Source organism: Camellia sinensis, chromosome 6 (assembly GCF_055761805.1).
Source record: "Camellia sinensis isolate YWXY chromosome 6, ASM5576180v1, whole genome shotgun sequence".
NCBI classification, from domain to species: Eukaryota; Viridiplantae; Streptophyta; class Magnoliopsida; order Ericales; family Theaceae; genus Camellia; species Camellia sinensis.
Genome location: NC_138966.1, coordinates 186018642 through 186043600, shown reverse-complemented (window position 1 = coordinate 186043600; position 24959 = coordinate 186018642).

Here is a 24959-nt window from a genome sequence, read left to right as displayed (position 1 = left end):
CATGTTTTAATTAGAGGTTAAGGGAAATTAATAATCTAATTAATTCATAATTCTAGTCATCCATATTCAAAAGCTTAAGTGAACTAAATATGTTTAAGATGATTGTGTATCGTGCTATGCATATTTGTGATTGTAGGTCACGAGTTAAGAACTGCTTGACCAACTGTTCTGCAAGCCCACTGTGAGTAACATTCCTGTAAAGATATGTTTGTATAGTATATGTTAAAACTGTTATCTGCTAAGCTATAATTTCTGAAATGCTATTTTGATTATGTAAACGAATATCCTATTTGCGAATCTATTATGGCATCCACAGATAGTCCCAAGTCATGAGGAACGGCATGTAAATGCAGGTCCATGACATATATGTGATACGACATCTCGTTAGCCACTTCATTGTGGTGATATGTGTTTAATCGGTGTCCAGAACCAATTACTCTAGTTGGAAGATGATATATGTTTTGTTCTGTGGGATATACCATTATGTTATGTTCTGATATGAGACTGATATGAATGATTGTGTCATGAATTGTTTTACAGATATGATTTATGTGGAATTTGTTCACTAACCCCTTTACTTTAATGTTATTCATTGGGTTTTAAGTCACTGTTTATATATTTTGTATAGGTGAGCGTTCTTGAGGACAAGTCTAGAAAGAGTCTTTAGCTGAGCCACCGTTTTGAAGCCTACTGTGTTGTTTTGAGTGCCTCAAAGTTGATGTAACGCCCTCAAAATTATAACATTAAACCCATCAATATAGACATGCATTGATATATAAAAGCTCCACTTTCTTCTATTCATCAGAGTTCCATTATCAAAAGTATTACATGTTAACAACAAAAGGAAATGCCCTAAAGGCTTACAGCTTTCCAAGTTAACACTTGGTTACAACAAAAGAGTGCTAACTCATTTACACGTTAAGCCCTTGGCTTGAATATACATGTAATACATCAAGGAAATAAAACAACAAAAGTCCGCCTGCCTCTAGCCTCCCAAGCTACGTCCTTGGAGGTGGCATGCTACCTGTACCTGAAAATGATGTTCCCATATAGGGTGAGCCATAGCCCAGTAGAAATACACTAAACCAAATATGAACAATGACTAAAAGATTAGCAGTTGACAGATGGCCAACACTGATACTTTCCCTTATCACACTTTACGGTTTCATGACATACAAGTCCATGTTACAATCCATTTTTCAATTCCTTTAAATTCTCAATTTATAACCATGGCTTAGAACCTGGCCAAACAACTTATATGAGACAGTAACTAATATTAAACACTTTCCCATTTCATAATAGATAAGCATACTAGCTATATCACACACCAACAGATAAGCATACAAGCTATATCATCACTTCCATAGATATGCATAAGAGCACTATCACACTTCCAATGACAAGCATATGAGCTCTGTCAACACATTACTAGATAAGCATATGAGCTCTGTCTATGGAGTCCATCCCCTATCTCCTCCCAACAACATCCGGTTTAGAGGTCCATCCCCTATCTTCCCCTAAACCGTGGAGTACATCCCCTATCTCCTCCAACACAACACAATGCATATAAACAATAATTATACACATCATCACACAACATATAAATTTAATGTATTCTTTCAACCGTCATACTCAATGACACATTCCAGTGATTAGTTTCAGTTCGCCTAATCATCATGCATTGTCTACAACAATCAAGACTATCCTCCACCGATAGCCCAAAGCAGTTATTTCTATACAGAAAATAAATGCAACAATGGATATATAATCAACATTCCAACTAGGTGAGTGATAAATAATCCAACTACACCCTTTAATCCCATATCTTTCCAAATCAACTCCTCATTTCTCATAATTAATTATGCAAATTAATTAACCAATGTAATTAGGGCATTTTCCATAATTAACATTTACAACCCTTAGGTTCCATTTTCATTAATGGTTTAACATTAATTTCACTTTTCCATGCCAAACATGTATCTAGGTTTTATATAGCTAAAACCCTAACTTTTGTAAATTTACACAAAGGCCCAAACTCTCTCAAAATTACCCAACAACCCCCAACATATCAAAATGCATAAATTTAAAGACAAAGCTCATAAAGAGGAGTAGGATATCCCTACCTCGAAGTTAGAGCTCGGATGGAGAAGAGACCAAAATCAAAGTGCTCCAAAGACCAAGATTCTCGGATCAAAACGGCACCCTCGACGATCAACACAACTTTTACAAAGGCCGAAGGTGAGGAAGACACTCTAACTAGATCAAACCCTAGAGAGAAGGGAGTTTCTAGAGAGAGAGGCTCTCAAAAATGGGTTTTAGAAAAAGTAGGAGAGAGAAAGAAAAGCAAAAAGTGATTTAAAATCACCCAGCGGATAACTCATATACGTATGACCAGCTCGAGCGGAGAACACAACGCTCGAGCGCCAAGAACAAAAATCTAGACATGCTCGAGCGCAATAAGGCCCGCTCGAGCTCCAAGACACAAGAATAAAGCACTTCCGCTCGAGCGCGAAAACCAGTCCGCTCGAGCGTAGATTTCCACTTCCCAGAACTTACACCCAGAAAGTACTACCCGCTCGAGCTCCACCAAACCCGCTCGAGCGCTACCGCTCGAGCGTAAACAAACCCGCTCGAGCGTAAAAATCACATCTGCAGAAGTTTTGCAGGAACACGAAATACTGGAGGTGTGCAATCCCCGCTCGAGCGCAAGAAGACCCGCTCGAGTGGATCGCCTAAAAACTAGACAACAAGGAATTGAAACCAAGGCCTAACCAACCTGTAACAACCCTGCTCAAAACATCCTAAAACTTAATCAAGTGGAATTAAAGGACAGCAACAAGATAGATACCACTACAAACTTCACGGAATCGAGTCCGGAATACAACAGAACAGTAAAAGGGACAACCGGGATCGCTATAGTTGAGGCTAGGCCAAGAAGGCCGTTGTCGAGCTTTTGATTGTGAAGTACACTTTTGTTATGTGCACATGTTATATATAAAATGTTAAGTTATAAGTCATGTACTTAATGTGGGTAAATTAACGTTTTTGCATGTAAATATTTGTTCATATAGATGCACAGCTCATTGGACTATTGGTGTTTTTGAATATTGCTTCTACTAGCCCCGATTATTTTTGATTGTAGAGGAAGGCCTTTGGTAATCTCGGATTACTGGCCGGTTACGACGCCAAACTTATAGGGGCAGGTTTGGGTCAAGATAGATAGCCCAAAACAGAAATTTCTAACAGAAATACAATCTCCACAATAGATAAACTAACCAGATTTCAATAGATGAGAGATGACAGATATCCAACTCCACCATTTACATACATATTTATTCGATCCCACATTTTCCATACCAATTTCATTATTTATACAAAATAATTGTGTGAAACATTATTAGGGAAAAACCTCATTTGTTTTCCAAATCCAACCGTTTACTAAAAATTTATTCTCGTCATTTTACAAAACCAAAACCAAATCCATTCTCTTTATTTTACAAAACCAATTCCATTGATATCAAAACCATAACTCAATTTAACTACACATGTTTAGTCTAAAACAATACCAACACCATGGTTACTTCTCTTTTTATTTTCTTTTGATCTAAACACAATCATACAACCCATATTAGCAAAATACAAGGATTATTCAATGTCCTCCCTTTTAAATCCATTAAATCAACAATATTAAATTAGGGCTTTCCTCCCTCTCTTCACAAACATATAAATCATTCCCCAATTAACCCAAACAACAAACAACTTAACAAGTCCAATCACAAATATCTAACCCTAGATCCCATTTCATGGCTTTCAAAAAAACCCATAATGAATATGGTTTTTATGCAATAAAATCTACCATATAACTATCTATAGACGAAGTATTGAAGAGGGGCAAGAATCCCTATCTCTTGAAGCGAAGAGAAAACAACTCAAAAATCATCGGCGACGAAATCACGAACTATTCGGATCAAAAGAAAGCCCTTAACGAGATCTATAATCTTCCTCAAAGGACCAAAGTGAAAAGATCACTCTAGGTGAATAGATCTAAAGATCTTTGAGTGAAAAAGTGCTTTTTGAGATGAAGAGGGAGTTTCACGGTTTAGAGGGAGAAAGGAGAAGGAAAAGTAAAGAAAAGATCAAGTGGTGGACCTATTTATAGTACTAGGTCAAAATAAAAATAAACTCCAAAGTCAACCCAAAAGATTTGGTCAAAAACCCCAAAAAGTAGGGCCCAAACTAACCCAAAAAGTTGAATTTTATACTCAGGTGTCGACCCTTCAAACACAGGCGTCAACCCTTTAGGTAGAAAACCAAAGTGTGCAACAAGCAAGGTGTCGACCCTTCCTAGGCTAGTGTCAACACCAAATTTCAGCAAGCAATTTCAAGACAAGGGTCGATCCTTCCCAGATTGGTGTCGACCCTGGAGGCCAACAACAAAAGGCATGTGTCGACACCACCAAGACTGGTGTCGACCCTTGAACAAGATCTCTAAGTTCCAAAACAACTTTTTAATGCAAACAAGCGTGAACGAGGAATTCCAACAAGTTTAAATCGATTTGTACTCCTCCAAAACCAAGATAATACAACACGAAAGATTCCCAAAATAAAATAAATGATTCAAATACACTTTCCAAAAGTTCTAAAAGGGTACAAGGACAAAAAATTTCAAAAAATACTTTTGGGGACAAAAATACATAATTTGAAAATATTTTTTACAAAGGAAATATTTAAATTTTTTTTTGTTTTTTACATAATTTGAAAATACTTATGAGTCTGATTTCTTTGCCATAATTTTTTTTACAACAATTTTATTGTGTACATTAACAAATTACATAATTTAACGGTTTAAGTTAAAACTAAAATAACATTAAAACAGCGTAGCTTGCTTTAATTTGAAGCATAGGTCGTTAAATTACCACAACAAGACTATTATAAAGAATAATTATTCGAAATCTATGATGTGCATCCTAAGGCTATATTTGATTTATGAATTTGGGAAGAGACTTGGAAAAACAAATGAAAAATATGTATAAAGTGTAGGTGAAATGTAATTATATTTTATACACATTTCACTCACTTTTTATCTTTCCCTTTCCAAACCCCTTCCCAAATTCATGAACCAAACATAACTTAAAAATGGAATACATTATAACAAATGTTATGTCATTTTGTAGTATTAGTTACCAATAAGTGAATATGCGGTGTGGGCCCTTAAAATGAAAATTATAAATCATTATAATTATGTCATGAACATTACAGTTATATTAGGGCTATTGGGAAGTGAAATTTCAGTATTTTTTTAGTTAAAATTCACAAAAAGATAAAATAGATTAAAATAGCCAATAAGATAAAATATCACATTAAATCTATAATCATTTCACTTTTTCTCTCACAAACATCACATCAAACTATAAAAAAATCCAATCATCTTCTCAAACACAAAATTTTAACCTATTAAAATAACCTACTAAAATAACAACCTACTAAAATAACAACTTCCTAAACACCCACATTGTTAATGTAAAATGTTAAAAATCACTGACTCTAAGAAATGTTTTTGGGTGAATAACTCTAAGAAATGTTGCTACCATAATTTTAGTGAGAAAAGTGGCCTATACTGTTCAAGTAATGGGCTCACCTATCAAACTATCTCAAAATTAAGAAGTTTGCCACAAGTTTTTTTTTTTTTTGCGGGCTTTTATAACGTTGTAATGCTCAAAGAACTAATTCAATTATAGGCCCAAACCCATAAGTCATACAATGGAAAGATGCTTAGTTCGACCTGGAAAGCGAAAAAAGAGATTAATAAATAAAGGAAAATGCTATAGGTCTTAAATTTTTTATCAAATAAATGACCAAATGTGTTACATGAGTGCGGGATCCACAAAATTACAGACCCCATACCCACGTGAAACATTTGATCATTTGTTTAGTAAAAAATTTGGTATCTCTAGCATTACCTATAAATAAATAAATAAAAAGAATAAAATTAAGGAGAACTACATGCAAGTGGGAGAATGAAAAAAAAAATTATCAACCAATAGAGGAGTGCAAGTGAAACCTGTACCCCACATCCTTTCATTTGCAACTCCAACCGCACCCCGCAGACATACTTACACCTCCTATATGTTTTTAATTGTTTTTTTCCCTTTTTAACCTGCATGTAGTGCCCCTAAAACTAAAAAGGCTTAGGAATATGTTTCATTATTTTATTTATTTTATATGCGATTTTGTACACTAAGGTCAATTCAATAATTATAGACGCAATATTTTGTACACTAAGGTCAATTCAATAATTATAGACGCAATATTTCATCATATTAATTTAATAGTATATTTTTACAATAATGTTTTTTTTATTTTTAAAAATATATATAATAAAATTATGTAATTATAATTATTAGATTGATTTAAGTTTTTTTTATAAATAATCTATACATAAACACACATACAAAAAAAAAAAAAAAAATCAATGTAATTCATGTGATAGACTTGGTTTGAATCCAATGGTAAATTAGACTCTATGAAATTCTCTCGGATACACGAAGAGCTCATTTTGAAAGAAAAAGCCCAGGGTTTTTTGGTTAAAATAGTAACAAAAAAATAAAAAATAAAAAAAATTATTTTAGTCGCCAGAAGTTGAATTTTGGCTACTAAAACCATTTAGTCGCCGAATGTAAAATAAAAAATTATTTTTTTATCTTTGGCAACCACACTTTTGGTTGCCAAAAACATATTTTTAGCGACAAAAAAATATTTTAGTCACCGTATATTGAGTTTTGGCTACTAAAACCATTTAGTTGCCGAATGGAAAATAAAAAATTATTTTTTATCTTTGGCGACCAAAAGTTTGGTCACCAAAAACATTTTTTCAGCGACAAAAAAATATTTTAGCCACCAAAAAATTAAAATATATGGAGGGAGACATTTCAAATTTTGGAGGGATTTATAAAATTAATAATAGTGTAATATATATATATTTGGTTTCCAAACCACAAACCAGTGCCTCTGTCTCTCTCTCTCTTCAGCGTCCCTCTCCCTCTCCGCTACTCCTCTCCCCTCCCTCTCTTACCGTTGCTTCTCCTTGCGTTCACCAGCAACCGGAGCACTGATTCACTGTGACTCTCTGCCTCTCCATCTCTCTCATGCCTCTATTCACTTCTATTTCTCTCACTTTGTGTCCATCAACATTGGGTGCAGGAGCATCACCTCCATCGCACACAGCACCACCGTCGTACCTCCGTCGATCCACGATTGACTTTACCCTAGGTATGTCTCTATTTCACCCTCTCTCTGTCTGTCCCTGCCTCCCTCACTTTTTTCATTCATTCTTTCTTTATTTTCTTTTTCTACTCAAGAAATTGAGATCTTTTTTTTTAAGCTTCAATTCCATATCTTTTTCAATCTATTGTTTGAACCTATTGTTTGCCTGAAAAATAAGCCTTCCAGAGCTTAAATCTATTGTTTTTACTACTATTAAAAAATGGGCTTTGCTTGATTTCTAGTGAATTTATCATTGTGAGCTATTTACATTCAACCCTAGATGGGTTATAGTTACTTGTATTTAGTGGCTTTGCATATAATTGGTTGTTTCTGTGGTCGATTGCTAGTTTGTTTAGCTCAATCTTCTTTTTTCAATTGACAAGTTTGTAAATTTATAAGTTATTTATATTGTTGTAGAGTATCTGTTTGATGGGTTGTCTCTATGAGTTTATGGCTATGCAATCTTATGGTTGAGTTTATGTTTTGATTCAATTTTGTGTGTCTATACAAAGGGTTTTATGGGTTTTGAACTGGAATGCTTAATATTTTTGTTTTCTTCTGTGGTTTTGGTAAGACACTATTATGTGTTCGATTATTTTCCTTAGAGAATGGACTCCCTACCTGATGTCATTATCCAACATATTTGATGTTTATGGTTATTAAACTTACATACAAAGTAAGTTTATACAAAAATATGAATAACATATATAATATGGATGCTAACATATGTGAGATGTGTTAAATTGGTTTTGGGATTTTATATTATCGGGAATATCAGTGACTTTATTTCCTAATCTATCTACTCAACTTTGCTTTGATCTTTAAAACAATTTTTTGTGCCTAAGATGTGACGACCCCAAAATGTTAATCGTAATTATAAGTGATTAATTATGTATTGAATTTAATTATGACATGTGCCAAGTGATTAATTGTGAATTGTCTAATTTGATTCATTGTAAATATCTATTTAAATTGAGAAACTATCAGTTGTGAGCTCGGCTTTGAAACTGAAATTTACGACATAAATGGGTTTAGAAATCAAAATTGAGTATGAGGATATGTCAATTGGAATTTTTAGAGTTATCCGGGAAGTTTAATTAAAAATTGATTCCGCCTAATTTGCTAATTTTAATAGGTTGGAATTAAATAATTGAATAGAAATTAGAGCTTAATACACATTAGTATAATTTAATTTAGTGTCATTAAGATTATAAATGATGAAGATTAATTTAATTTAAGGGAATTTGATTTACATTAATTAATGTGATTCATTATTAGCCTAAGTTAATTTTGTAGAATAAGAATATAAAAATTAAATATTCTACTCATCAATTGACTAAGAAGAGACTAGTGGGCTTATATTGCACTATACACTTAGAGAGAGAGAGAGAGAGAGAGAGTGTGTGTGTGTGTGTGTGTGTGTGTGTTTGAGAGCTCAACAAGGAAGAGAGGTAGAGAAGAAGAAGAATTAAGGGAGAAGCTAGATATTTGTCTTGAATTCTAATAACCCATCAAAACAAGGTAAGTTTTACACACTAATTTTTGGAATAGAAACTTGTACATATATACATCATCTTCAAGTTTAACATTTCAATTAGAATGAATTGATGAGGAATTAGAAGTTTTGGCTATGAGAATTAGAGTTTAACATGAATATGTCTCAAATTGAAGGAATAAGATAAATTAGTTTTTAAACTTGTCATGCGTGGTTGATTTCATGAAGATTTATTTATATACTTTGCAATTCATGCATGGGTTTTCAAGATTGAAGGAAAATGTCATGGATTTTGAGGATTTGAATTTAATCAAGAAGAAATCTTACATGTTTAGAGTTGGTCCTGAGTAAGGAAGCAATTGTAAACTTTGAGCTTATCTCTCTACATGCATGGCATTGATTCATGAAAATATGTTCATAAAATTGTTTTTCTTGCATGGTTCTTGAAATTGGAAGAATAAACCTCCATGAAGTCAAAGATTAAAGTTCAAGATTATGAGTTTGATGTGTTAATTTAAGGGTTTGAACTCTTTTTTGGAATTTGAGTTTCAATTTAAAGTTATGAGTTTGTTGGAAGCTATAGATGGTAAATTCAACATGGTTATGGAAGGTTTTAAGCCTTGATTTGCTTGAAACTGAAGTTGAAATTGCAAAATTTATATGTTTATGAGTTTTTGATTTAGTAATTTAAACATGACTGAATAATTATACTTTAAAGTGTATGAGCCTTTTATGTTTAATTGTGTAAGTAGTGAACTTAATAAGGGTTTGTATATGATTAGAGTCTTTATATTTAATTAGGTTGGTTAATATATGGCTAAACATGTTTTAATTAGAGGTTAAGGGAAATTAATAATCTAATTAATTCATAATTCTAGTCATCCATATTCAAAAGCTTTAAGTGAACTAAATATGTTAAGATGATTGTGTATCATGTTATGCATATTTGTGATTGTAGGTCACGAGTCAAGGACTGCTTGACCAACCGTTCTGGAAGCCCACTGTGAGTAACATTTCTATAAGGCTATATTTGTATGGTATATGTTTAAATTGTTATATGCTAAGCTATAATTTCTGAAATGCTATTTTGATTATGTAAACGAATGTCCTATTTGCGAATCTATTATGGCATCCACAGATAGTCCCAAGTCATGGGAAACGGCATGTAAATGCGGGTCCATGACATATATGTGATACGAGATCTCGTTAGCCACTTCATTGTGGTGATATGTGTTTAATCGGTTTTCGGAACAAATATATTACTGTAGTTGGAAGACAATATATGTTTTGTTTTGTGGAATGTACCATTATGTTACGTTTTGATATGAGACTGATATGAATGATTATGTCATGATTTGGTTTACGGATATGATTTTTGTGGAATTCATTCACTAACCCTTTTACTTTAATGTTATTCACTAGGTTTTAGCTCACTGTTTATATATTTTGTATAGGTGAGCGTTCTAGAGGACAAGTCTAGAAGGAGTCTTTAGCCGAGCCACCGTTTTGAGCCTATCACGTGGTTTTGAGTGCCTCAGAGTTGAGGCTAGGCCTAGAAGGCCGTTGTCAAGCTTTTGATTGTGAAGTACACTTTTGTTATCTGCACATGTTATACATAAGATGTTAAGTTATACGTTATGTACTGAATGTGGGTAAATTATTGTTTTTGCATGTAAATATTTGTTCATATAAATGCACAACTCATTGGACTATTGGTGTTTTTGAATATTGCTTCTGCTAGCCCCGATTATTTTTTATTGTACATGAAGGCCGTTGGTAATCTCAGATTACTGGCCAGTTACGACGCCAAACTTATAGGGGCAGGTTTGGGTCGTGACATAAGATTTTTGATTTTTTTTTATTTGATCATTAATTGCAACCGGTTGATTCTAACCAAATCTTTGGATAGTTGAGGTACTCTGCAATTGCTTTCAAAATCCATTACAGAGTATATTCCTTGTGGATTAAACAGCTTAATTCAATTGTAGGACCTATCAGATGATAGAGTAATTTGTGTAGATCCACTAAAAATTTACTACCACATTCCCAGTGGTAAGCCTCTTAACATCTAGTTATTATTAGTCTTCATTTATTTCTACTGTTTTACATTCAACATGGGCACTAGGAAGACCAAGCACTGACTTCTTCATTTATTTACATCACTGATAAAAAAAATTCACCTCACATGTCCTAACTCCAAAGGTGTTGACCAATAATTCATTGTAGGGGAGAAAGAGATTGTGCAGGGGAGCTAATATGGATTTTTGTTGATTCTTTAATGCCTTGATAAATTTTATATGTTAAATGTTCATACCAGATGCATGTTTAATTTTCTATGTCATTTTTGCAGCTCTCGGCCACTCTTAGTTCTCTTTGTTTAATGTATATAATTTCTGTCCTAATTACTTACATTTTGTCAAATCTTAATTCTTAGAAACTACATAAAGATTGTGATTTTTTTTTTTTGTTTGATCTTTTCTTGGCAATTATTGAGGAGTGTGTTGAGATGGAATCAACATGCAAGTTCATACCAATGTTGAATGTATTGTAGTTGGATTCATTGGTTTTAAATGAGTGTCAATCTAAAATTGATCTATTATCTAGGCTTTTGCTAATTTGCATTGTAGTTCACCAATTTGATTTTGGTTTTTGGACTGGACCATTGAAGTCAAGTCCTAAGTCATCTATACTGTTACAGAATCACACAAATGGATATTGATATTGTATATATATATATATTTACAAGTGTCACTCCAGGTTTAATAAGCACGTGTAAGATCATATTTCTGATGTTAGTCTATTGACTAGAAGTGTATAACCATATAGACAAGTCTATTGCGAAGAACTTCTCATCAAACAAAAGTTGAAAGTGAAATAAAAGAGAATCAGTGTTTTGGAGGTGTGGGGTTCCAAGATTCAGGGAGCAGTAGGCTAAAAGAGAACTAATATTCTTCTTTCAACTTCATAAAATTTTCCCAAGTATTGTGTTAATTTACAGTTCACTTTTTTCTTAGATATTTATGCTAACCAAACCGCTAATAGTTATGTATATATATTTTCACCTTTCTCAGTCCCTCATTCTCGTATGTGAGTGTAGACGTCCCCGAACGTCCCGGGAGAAAATCTCGTTTTGTTCATTGGGCTTACTACAGTTTGGACTCAATGTCACGGTCTTGTATCTAATCTCGCAGAGTGCAATGCAAGACCAATGAATCATCAAAGAATCCAAATCCGGCAAATCGTTTTGAAAAACTGATTTTTTAGAAAGAAGTGCCAAACATAGACTGCTTTGCCAGATACAGAGTCGCCACCTAAATATTTTATTTTGGGGAAATTTAGGAAACCCTGACTCATGCCTAAGGCCACATGTCCGTCATCACCAAAGTTGCCTCGGCTCGGGAACTTGGGTACAATTGGAGAGGTCACTTCGTGAGCACCTCGCTCGCCCGATCAAAGATCGGCCTCTACTAACCATGATATCGAGTTTTGAAAACATTATGTGCTCTTATTCCGGTTATTAGCCTAGAATTACTATGTGATGCGCGTAGCATACAAGTATAGACTAGATTGCCTAAGTTAGAACAAAGCATTGCATATCCGTTTGTTTTGAAAATGGATTGAAGTTTGCTACTCGCAAGTAGGCTAAAACACGGGTTTCGACGAATTATTCCAACTCAAGCAACCCAACCTTCACCCACAAGCACTCAAGCAGTTATATCACATAAGCATATAGCCTCATGGTAAGCATGCTAACATGGCAGTCACTCACACGCATGCAAGGATGCTAAAGCATAAACACTTACCGAGTACTCCGAGCCAAAGAAAGAAGCTAATTAGAAAACATGCATGAATCCTAACTATGCTGAAATGCCTAATGCAACACATGCAAGAATGCAACTAAGATAGGCTCGACTATTCTAAGATGGCATATGAGATGCAACAATTGATACACGTATTCAACTCGAAATTGAAATACAATGCAGTTAGTATGATGCGCCGAACCCGGTGCATGCAAAACAGATGAATGGATGCAAACATACGAGCATAAGTATGCTAATTGAAACATGCCCTAAACTAACCATCATAAGCTAGTAAATAAAAAGAAGAAAGACGTGGGGTTGGAAGACATACATCGCACACACGCATACTTATTTATAACATTGCCCTCCTTTGGAGGGTCTGAATTAATAGTACACAACGAAATGAACAACTAACTACAGCTAATTATTACATAACGCTGACTAATTAACAAATTTAACTAAGTAATTAAATTATCATGCAAGCTACATGAAATGGACTGCCTCAGCTCTGCCTTGGATGGCAATGAATGTATGCATGCTTAAATCGCTTTGTCGGGAAATCTATCGCGATGCTCCGACTTTCCTTTGTTTGCAATTGATCTCAGAACATTGCACAAGGCCCCAGAAGGCTGAAACTCCACCCTGGGAAGCTGTGGGAAGGCTGCCGACCAGCTTTCGGCCTTGGAGACCACCTGCCGACCACCATTTGCGGAAGAAACCAAAAGGGGTGGTCGGCCTGCCAGAAAAGTTGGTCGGCCGACCAGTTTCTGCCTCTGGTTTATGGTTTTCTGCAATACAAAGCAAAGGGGAGGCATGGCAAGGTATTTTCAACAAATGTGTGCACGACCACTCTCCCCGTCATTGCATAAACTCTAGGGAGTGTAGTCCTCAATCCTCGTGCCACCAATCACGCATCTCGATGCATGATGGCCGAGGAGTCGAATTGCATAACTCGATGTGAAATGAATGCAAATATAAGCAAGTAAAGCCAACAACTCAATCATGGACAGTCAAGAATGTCGGCGATCGAGAATCGAGGCACGTTTCATCACTTGGAGTACGAAACGTCCCTCGTTTTCCGTGTTTGGACTAAACCCTACTCCAAACACAATGCAACACACGGTATGCATCAATGCAACTCTAATATGCAACCTAAACATAATGCCACTAAATGATGCAAACATGCAAATGATGATATGCAAACATGCTACTAGCATACACAATGCTAAGAAATAATCAATGGCATACTCAATGCACATGAAAACTATATGGCATACGCAATGCACACATAACGATGGACATACACAAAGGCATAATCAAGGCATACACAATGCGACGATCAAGCATGCAACAACATGGACATGGCATACACAATGCAAGATGGACTTAAACTAAAATGAATGGGCCTCGGCCACACTCAAATCAGTGGCCAAACATGATGAAATTAGGCAACAAAAAACATGCAAATATGCACAAATGCAAGGGACCGAACCTAAGGCATCAAATGCCACTCTACCAAAGCATGGCAAGGGAGGAAATATGGCATGCAATCATACAATTTCCAGCTCTGAATAACATGCAAGATGGTCCCGAATCATGCAAACACGTCACACAATGCATGCTAGATAGCCCGAATACCGAAGCTAGTGAAGCGCATTACACTAGAGGTACATAAAGCAATACACAAATGGAAAAACCAACCCCAAATAGACCCTAGGCAGGTCTAAGACAGTGGGAAAATGGTCTAAACTGATGGCTCGAAAGGCACGGAAATGAAGCTCATGCGATGGTCCAAAAACGAAGCATACAAGAATGACTCTCAAACGCATTTAAAGAGTGGAAAACATGGGAATATGACATATATATAAGCTCAAAATATAATGCACAATGGCCCTAAAACATGGAAACACTTCAACATAAGCATGCAATAGGTTCCAAACTCAAAGCTAGGCAAGGATATTGAACTACAACCATGCATAGCAAGCATCATTCAACCATGAGGCACAAAAATAGAGCTAAGGCAGTCCAAAACATGCACAAAATCAGTTTAAAGCATGGCCAAAAAGTGCTAGAGTCAAAGGCCAAAAGAGCATGCAATGTAAGCTAGTAAAGAGGATTTGCACTACAAGCATGTGAGGCAATCAAGAGGCCATCAAACCAACAAAATTTAGAGGTATGACATGCCAAATAAATCCAAAAAACCCACTAAAACATGGTTAATGCATGCAAGAATGACATGCTCCTTTGATAGGCTATGAAGAGGGTTATTCAACACATGCAAGATGGACACCCACAATGGAAAAAAAAAGCTCTGGATAGAGCCTATGCAGGCCCTAAAACTCACCAAAAATGGCCTGAAACATGGCTTGGAAGCATGCAAACAAGGGCCCCTTTGTTAGGCCAAAAATGCTAGTAAACAAGACAAGGGGTGAGAGGGTCACCCCTTTCTGATTCTGGCACTCAAAACAGCATGTTAGCCACTAAAAATCCACTGGATTTCAGTGGCTAGAAGGCCAAACAAAGGTCAATGCAAAGGCTCAAAGGCATGGGTCAAAATAAGATGAAATGAAGCATGCAAGGGGGTAGACGACCCCAACAGAAAAATGGTCTCAAACAAACATGTTAAGGACCTCAAAATAAGACTTTTTTCAGTTTATGAAAAAGCCCAAAAATGCTTGCAAGTATAGCTAAAAGATGAAGCAAAACAATGCTTAAAAGTGGGAAAGAAGTGTTACCCTTGTAGCTCAGCAACTCCAGGAGCTTTGAGACCAAAAAATCAGACCTTAGGACCTCTCAAGACACTTCAAGAAGCTTAGGTTGGTGTTGGAGGTGTTAGGCTAAGAGGTGCTATGTAAAGGGCCAAGAACTAGGGACTTTTGGAGGCAAAATGAAGAGCTATAGAGAGAGAGGTGTATATGCCTTGGACCAAAAATTCTGAACCTTTGCAAATGAGGGAGAGGGTCTCCTTTATAGAGAAACAAAGGTCCAAGCTTCCTCAAGAAGCTAGAGTAAAGGTCCAAGCTTCTTGAGGAAGCTAGGCTCTCAGCCGAGACTCCGTAACCTCAGAACGAGCACAACATGCACAATCACCGAGCGCTCAATTGATGACGTCCGAGTCTTAAGGTCGGTCAAAAATGGGGTGTCTATAGTTGCCCCTCTTTGACAGAACTCGAAAGTCATAAGTGGCGGGAGTGAATGTCAAAGCCCCGAGACGACCCATTTTTTGACAAGGCCGAAGACTTAGACAAACAGGCGAGATAAACAAGAGAAGTGCCCACAGGAATGCCTGCAGGCAAGGGGGCAAAATGCAAAATGATATGCACAAAACCGAACATAACTCATGACCATGCAAATCAGCAAGCTGTAATGAAGTAAATATTCATAGTAAATGCAACAGTTCTAAGTAAGAATGTAGCAAGAGTGTAAGAGATTTACAATTCTCGCTACGTCTCACACGGAGAATACAATACCGTCTGGTTCATCTAGTCGCACCAGCTTCAAATGAACCGTACATACAATATTGTGCCTGCAAAAGAGAGAAACTTAACAGGCACAACATAGTTAGCAACATATGTTCAATGCTATATCGAACGCAGACAAACATGGTGCCGATGAAAAAGTGCACTACAATGCAAGGAAAAACGTGCGTGACAATGCAAGTTTAAGCATGGAGGTATGACGACACCAATGAAACATGCGTAGTAATGCAAGTGATGTGCATAACAATGCAAGTAACGTGCATAACAATACAGGATAAGTGCAATTTCAAATGCATATTTGAAACAAAACATTGAGCAAATGAATGCAAGCCTCGACGAGGGCGACTCAAATGCGACCTCTGGTTTACCTCTTGGAGGGGTCGCAACGTACTCAAAAAGGATACACCTTGCTTTTGGCGAGTAACAACGAGCCGCACATAAAAGATTGGATTTGAAGTTCTCGCGGAAGGATTTCGCACCGAAAAGTGCACACTTTTCTTGTACTTTCTCGAGAGCCGGAGACTCCGATCACCACCAAAATTTGCAGGGAGAACAAAAGGGCATTGGAGACCACCCAGGAGGGCCACCGACCACCCTAGAGTGCCACCGACCAGGTTTGGTGCAAGGGGGTGGTCGGCCTACCAGAAAAGGTGGTCGGCTGACCACCTGTCCAAATCCGGGACAATTTTGTCTTTTCATACTTGTTCCTTTAAATCCACATGTCCCAATCACTATTCCTCACAACCTCAAGGCCGAAATCAGCTCTCCTTCCTTCCTAGACCATTTTCTCTCTCAGATCTGCTCTTTATACACGTTTTCCAACGCCCCACGCAAAGTTATTTCGCGAAATCTTTCAGTTTTCTTCACTTTGGACCGATTAAAATTTGATTTCGGAGCTTCTTTCTCCATTTTCACCACTTGAGGTAGGTTTGTCTCGACATTTGGAACATTTTCTCGGGAGTTGACTTTTGTTGACTTTTTCCAATTTTGGCTCATTTTGCTCATTTTTGTAGATTTCTTGAAAATGGCGGGTCATTTCCCTCATGGTGGAGGTCCTCCCGGTGCTAGGGATGAGCTAGACATTATGTCCTTGCCTCCGAGGACTCGGCGCTTTGATCTCGAGAGGTACAACCCTCCGTAGCACATCCTTCCCGTGAGCACTTTCTGTCATTTTACTGATTTTGATCGACGAGCGCCGGCGGATCTATTACTACGGGAGCCAGAGTCACACCTCTCTCACCAGGCACGAGAGGTATGTACTTCACTTTTGCATTTTCTGCAATGTATTCTGTGTTTTCTATGCATTTCATGCTTTTGCTATGTATTCTTATTTGCTCGTTTTGAACACATTCACTCACCATCCGGTCCACTTGGCACAGAGCTTATGTATAACCAGACTTTGCTCGTTTTAGCACACAGCTCACAACACAGACTTATGTTGAGTTGGCACACAGCTTGTTCTGAACACTCAGTCCATGACACAGCATTCTGTTTGCACTTTGAACACACAGCTCAAGCACTTGAATTTCTGAACACGCAGCCCAAACTTTTTGTCGTGAACACGCAGCCCACATTTCTAAAATCTGAACACACAGCTCGAACCTTTGATGGTGAACACATAGCCCACGATTTTTGAAAGTTGAACACGCAGCCCAAACTTTTGATAATGAACACACAGCCCACAGTTTTTGAAAGTTGAACACGCAGCCCAAACTTTTAAGGTGAACACACAGCCCACAGTTTTTGAAAGTTAAACAAGCAGCCCAAACTTTTGATGATGAACACACAACCTACAGTGTTTTTTGAAAGTTGAACACGCAGCCCAAACTCTTGAGGTGAACACACAGCCCACAGTTTTTGAAAGTTGAACACGCAGCCCAAACTTTTGATAATGAACACACAGCCCAACTTTTGATGATAAACACGCAACCCACTGTTTTTTGAAAGTCGAACACACAGCCCAATTTTTTGATGATGAACACGCAGCCCACACACTTCAATTCTGAACACACAGCTCATATACTTTATGTTGAACACACAGCTCACATACTTCAATTCTGAACACACAGCTCATATACTTTATGTTGAACACGCAGCTCACATACTTCAATTCTGAACACATAGCTCAAACTCTTGAGGTGAACACATAGCCCACTCATTGCATTTGCACGCAGCTCATTCTGAACACACGGTCCATAACATTGTATCTAATTTGATTTGCACACAGCTCGTACTTTCATTTTGAAACTGAATACATCTGTTCATTCTGAATGTAGGTATCTTCCCATGTTACACAGGGCTATTGCTCGATCATCGCTAGGGAGGGGTACGCAGAGTTCCCAGAGACCGTTCGTGATCTGGTTGATGAGGCAGGGTTTGGACCCCTTCTGCTCGGGGATATCTCGCTACCCTGCGAGTAGGACACTAATGGGGGCACTCGTGGAGAGATGGTGGGACACCACCAACTCTTTCCACTTTTCAGCTACAAGGGATATGACAATGACCCCGTTTGACTTTGCGATGCTGACTGGCCTTGACGTGGCTGGCCGACCGGTTCCCTATGACGCGAACATGGGCGAGTGGGAGGCGGCTTGGATTTATCTGTTAGGAGTCCGTCCACCGATTGACCGATCATCGGGCAGAGTCAGGTACACTTGGTTTTCCACGCAGTATAGGGGGACTATGCCCGAGACTCTCGAGGAGATAGAGCAGTACACTCGAGGGTTTTTGATGTTCCTCCTCGAGACCACTTTGTTCTCCGATAGGGAGAACACAGTTGGACTGTATCTGCTTAGTGCTCTAGTGGACCTATCACAGGTCAGTCAGTATGACTGGGGTGGCACCGGTCTCGCTATCCTTTATTGTTACATGAGCGTGACCTCTCACGGGCGGGGGAACATAGTCGGCGGCTATTGGAGAGCCTGGGAGGTACTTTCTGCCCTCTTGATTTACATTTCTGCCTTTCATTACCTATCCACTGTACACACGGCACACTTTACATTTTGTACTTTGCACTCTGCTCTCAGCATTCTGCATTCTCTATACATTCTGTAATCTGATGGCTATTGCCCTGTTTTCCACAACTATGGGTTTTCGCATACTTTTCGACGCTAGCCCCAGGGCTCGAGGTGGAGGCGCCTCTTGTGATCCCTTACTCGCTCGTATTTGAGGGCCAGTACCGGCCGAGGACTCGAGAGACTCTACCCTACCTACGACAGTTTTTTGATACGGTGCAGACGACCGAGGTAATTTAAAACTCTCGGCTCTCCATGTTTTCATCTTTGATTCATCTTGCACATTTACGATATCTAATCGGCTCATGCATTGGTTATCCGCAGATCACATGGTAGCCTTGGGCGCCCTTGGAAGGAGATACCCGTTTTCAGTTTCTTGGGAGATGGGCCGCTTCTCGATACAGGATCCTATTTGAGGGGCCAGTTGGCAGGGCTTGGTTTCTAGGGGACTGCTTCATGCGCCAGACGATGGGCTACCTCGAGCAGAGTGTCCCCACAGCACCTCCGGACGACATGTGGTCCACTGAGGGACTCACTCCCCAGGAGGTTGATTTGGCTATGCTGGGCACTGATGTAGTTCTACATTTGGAGGAGGGGGAGTATGCGACCTACCGTCGTACATACTTGATGACCCTATTGACAGGTGTCCGCACTCCCACGAGGAGGTCTGTTGGCATGCCATCATCGAGTCAAGTCTAGGCTACAGATGCTCCTTCGACCAGTAGGGCTGGCACATCGAGAGGTGGGGCTGGACTGGTCCCCCCGATTTCCCTGACTTATCATCATGCTGGATGGCCAGATATTCTGACCGAGTTGACAGGATGGCAATACGGGACATCTTACCCGATCCCATTAGAGCCTCCATTGCCCGATCACCGATACGTCAGAGACCTTGACTCGCCATCGGTATGCTTTACAGTTTTGATTTATCACTCAGATATTTGGACATTCATTCATTCACTGATAACTTGCATTTGTATCTGCAGCCTCCCAGTGAGTATACTGAGGGGTTGCTCGGGTTGGTGGCCTCACTCGAGGGCATGGTCCTGCGGAGAGAGATGCAGCTATTCATTGCCGATGTTTCGGTACTTTTCAATTTTCTTGCATTTATCATACTTCTGATGACATGCCAAATTAGACCATTTCACTGCATTGATTAACTGTATGGGTAGAGTACACCTGACACACACTACATTCATATACTATATCCGCATGCATCCACTGCATATAGTTTTCTTGCCTCTGCATTTGATATACATATTGGCTAATGTATTCAAATTGCACTTTTCCTTTTCAGATGCCTCCGCTACAGGCTGAGCCACAGGCTGGGCCATCCAGGCCCTCTTGAGGAGTTGGGAGAGAGGGTTCGACTCACAGCCGAGGCAGACGCAGAGCGCCTGTCATAGAGGAGGAGTCCAGCGAGGAGGAGAAGCCTGCGCATCCCCAGTCAGAGACATCCGCTGACAGAGAGAGTGACTCTGGTTCCGGTTCCGATAGTGGAGATGATACCGAGGAGGGTTCCGAGGACGGCGGCTCTGATTCGGATGATGATGATGGTGCAGAGGTTGTTCTGCAGAAGATGACGAAAAGGGCCTCTTATTCCCGCGCTTGATAGCATTGATGCAGCTGTTCCTGCTTTATTTGCCTTTTTTACTAGTAGTTGTAGCACATTGTACATTATTAGGCAGTTTTGTTTTCTGTAAAACTTGTACCCTTGTTGTAAAATGTTGTGACAAAGGAAACATGATGGAATGAAATAGCTTTTTGAAAAAGTATTGTATTTTGCATTCTTGGCATTGCATCGCATCATTTTGCACAAAAATGAGATTGAATGGAAATTGAGCATTAAAAATTGCCAAGTCAGTTAGTGAATTGACGCAACAAACTAAGCAACTTAACTTACTAAGAAACAACAAAACCTTAGCAAGTTTACAACTCGATAAGCAAACCCAACAATGTTGATTAAATAAAGAGTAACAACTCGACGCACAAAACTCAACGACTCGATAAGCAACGACTCCATAAACAAAACTTTAACAACTCAATAAGCAAAACCAAACAACAACTCGATAAACAAAGAACAACAACTCGATAAGCAAATGCGTCTCGGACAATTTGAGTGACGGAACGCATCCGAAACAGAGGTGAACTCGGACCTTCAACACTCCCAACACATGGAAAAGCTGGGATCTCTCTTCTAGGGACTAGGAACAGACCAAAGACCAACTTTTCTCCATGGCCGACCACCAGAGGGAGCTGGCCGACCAGCTATTTTCCTTGGAGACCAAAGGGGTGGTCGGTCTACTAGAAAAAGTGGTCGGCCGACCACCTAGTTTGGCAACCACTAGATTTTTGACACGTGTCCCCAAACAGTGCCTTATCCTCTATAAGAGTTCCAACTTCGTGGTTCTTTCATTTTATCTCAGTTTTGCATCAAAATGGAGGCATTCCTCATCGAAAATCTGGCATCTTGGATTGCTACTTTAGACGGCTCGGAAAAGTTGAACTTCCGGGGCTTCGGCTTGAATGCACTATTCACGTTGAGCCGCACTCCGCTGCATCTTTCCTTTCTCCATGCCGCGGTGAGGTTTTGGAATCCGGTAACACATGTCTTTAGCTTCGGCGGGCAAGAGATGTGTCCTACCCTTGAAGATTTCCAAGCTTTGATGGAATCCGAGCGCAACGAGGAGATCTTGCCCCAATTCCGCTTCGGCCACGCCCAAGTCTTAGGACGAATGTGTGGGCTCACTATGCACGACGCTCGGTCTTTGATTTGTGACCAAATGCTAGACATTCCAAGTTTGATTTGTCGATTTTCCGATGCTGGTGACCGCGGTGACCATCATTGGCAGGGCTTTCGGCGACATGCCCTTTGTTTGTGAATGCTATCTCATTTCTTGCTTGTCTCAGGCTCCGGAGGATCTAGTGTTCGGTTGATCGAGGTTGCCTAAGGCTTAAGGGAGGGCAAAAGCTGCATTGCTATGTCACTAGCCGAGACATTGATGGGCTTGGATGTTTTTCATCTCCGAGAGATGACCGGATTTGCAGGGAGTCCACTACTGCTGCAGGTAATGTTTCCCACCCTACCTCACATATATATTGCTCACATCACTCGGCACTCAAGCTCGATTTTTCTCACAAAGCCCTTTTCTCACTTTTCTTGCAACGTACACCTCTCTATTATTTAATCTCTCATTTTTTATCCCTCTCTAGGTATGGTTGATGGATAAGTTGCAGGTTGTGGACTCTTGCCCAGCATACTCAGCTTGCGGCTACTTCTTCCGATGTCGTCTAGTTGATGCCCTGGATAAGGGATGGTGGTTCGATTGGATGTGCAATTTGTCTGCAAACCGTATTGCTTCGCGCTGTCCTTGGCTCAATCCACCGGCAATGAGTTATAGTATGTCTCGCCAGCCTGGGATTCAGTTGATTGGCCTGATACACTATGTGTTCTACTTTCCTTTTCGGTTCTAGCGCCAGTTCGGCCATGATCAGACTTGCCCGCCAGAGGGGATAGAGTACCCTGCTGCATTCCCGGTCCGAGGTGCACAACTTGCTCGGTATGCCACAGCATGGAGGACGAGAGAGCTTCTGTCCCCTGCTCCCACTTTCAGTTGTACTTTGTCTGATAAGTGCATAGATTGGCTCAATGAAGAGGCACAGATTGGGCCCAGCTTGGCATCAGAGGTTTCGACCAGCTCTGGAAGGGAGCGCAGGAACACCTGACTATGCCCCAGACTTGTTTGCTTTAATCAGAACTTTCAAGTTTTCTTTATAAATGTAATGAAAAGCAACTTCAATTTGTATGCAAGAGCAAGAGAACTCTGTATTGAAATCAATAAAATTGAAGGTTGTGGGTACTGAAAATTTTCTGCTTTGGTCCAAAAATGGTCTAAGTTGTAAAAAGATTAATTTGAGCAAAATCAACTTTTATTAAAACTTTTCAAAACCATTTTCGATATGGATCAGAACTGGACATGCCTGAGATCTATCACTGAGATGCACAACCCCGGATCCCAGTAACTGGAAAGTTACCCCTAGTCTAAATGGCACTGCACCGGAGATTACAACCGAAGCTCTTGAATGCTGAATAGAAAAAGATAATCGAGATGATCAAATGGACAAAGTTGATCGGGAAAAAAGTTTATGGCTGGACTTCAGGATGAAGTTGCCTACGTATCCCAAAGATGGGAATCAAGCCTTACGTAGTTTGGCTCAGGTTCACTCGTGTATTAACCCTCACCTTTTATGCTCTAACTTTTGCCATGGCCGCCCTTTGTGGGTTTTCAACCTTGCGAGCTCAGTTTTTATAATTTCAAATTTTTTTGTGCTCTAACTTTTGCCTAGGTCGCCCTTTCGGGTTTTCGGCCTAGCAAGCCTCTCATGGGTAATATTTCTTCAATTTGTCCATGTTGATCAGCTGTGAGAACTCTAGGCCATCTAGGTCCATCAGAACGACAGCTCCACCTGACTAAATAGACTTGATGATGTAAGGACCAGCCCAATTAGGTCTGAACTTACCCCTAGGGTCGTGGATGGGAGCTCAGTTGTCTTTGAGTACCAAATCTCCTTCTTTCAAATTCTTGGACTTAACTTTCTTGTTAAAAGCCCTGGCAATTCATCGTTAATAACCTTGAACATGGTACAATGCTTTCAGTCTTCGTTCATCAAAAAGCATGAGTTCCTCAAATCTGCTCTGCTGCCAATCCACCTCAGCTATTTGACACTCAGCCAGTACTCTTAATGACGGAACCTCAATTTCAATAGGTAGAATGGCCTCCATCCCATAAACCAATGAATACGGAGTCGCTCCAGTAGAAGTTCTAATTAAGTCTGGAAGCCTCATAGAGCAAATGACAGCTTATCTGGCCAGTCCCGGTAGGTTTCCACCATCTTCTATAAGATGTGCTTGATGTTCTTGTTGGCGGACTCGACTGCTCCATTGGTCTGCGGCCGATATATAGATGACTTATGAAATGCCACGTTGTATTTCTCCAACAAGTCAATCACTTCCTTCTTGAAGTGGGAACCATTATCTGAAATGATCTCGTTCGGGACCCCATAGCGACAGATGATGTTATTTCTGATAAACTTTGCAACGTGCGACGCTTTCAACATCGCATAAGATTGGGCCTCGACCCACTTTGTGAAATAATCTATTGTGACCAGAATGAACTCATGCCCATTGGACCCCTTTGGAGTGACAGCCCCAATCACATCGATTCCCCAAACTGAAAATGGCCATGGCGAAGTCATATTGTACAGCTTCGACGGCGGGATATTCATGCGGTTTGCATGGATCCGACATTTGTGGCATCGCCGAACAAAGCCGATACAATCCTCCTCCATGGTGGACCAGTAGTAACCCTGTCTGAGGATTTTTCGAGCTAGCATCACCCCGTTCACGTGTGCCCCGCATTCTCCTCCATGGATGGCCTCCATTAGACGCTTCGACTCTTCAGCCTCAACACACAACTTATGCATTCCCAGATGACCTCTCTTGTACAGTTTTCCTCCACAGATGATGAACTGAGCAGCCATTCTTCTGATTGCCCTTTTATCCTTGGCATTTGCCCCTGGTGGATACGCTTCTTTCTCCAAGAAGTTCCAAATATCGTAATACCAGGGATTCTCATCTTAAGCCTCTTCTATGGCAGCAATCGATTCGTAAGCCGACACAAATTTCTGGTTAATGATGATTGGATGCATCCGGACTCCGGAAGGGATGTCTATCATAGAGGATAGAGTTGCTAGTGAATCTGTGAACCTGTTGTTCTCTCTTAGTAGATGAGTGAAGTTTAGTTTCTCAAACCGAGGAATCAGCAAGTCCAAGGTCTGGTGGTAGATTCTCATCTTCTCTTCTTTGACTTTCCAATCTCCTTTTGCTTGAGACACAACAAGGTTCGAG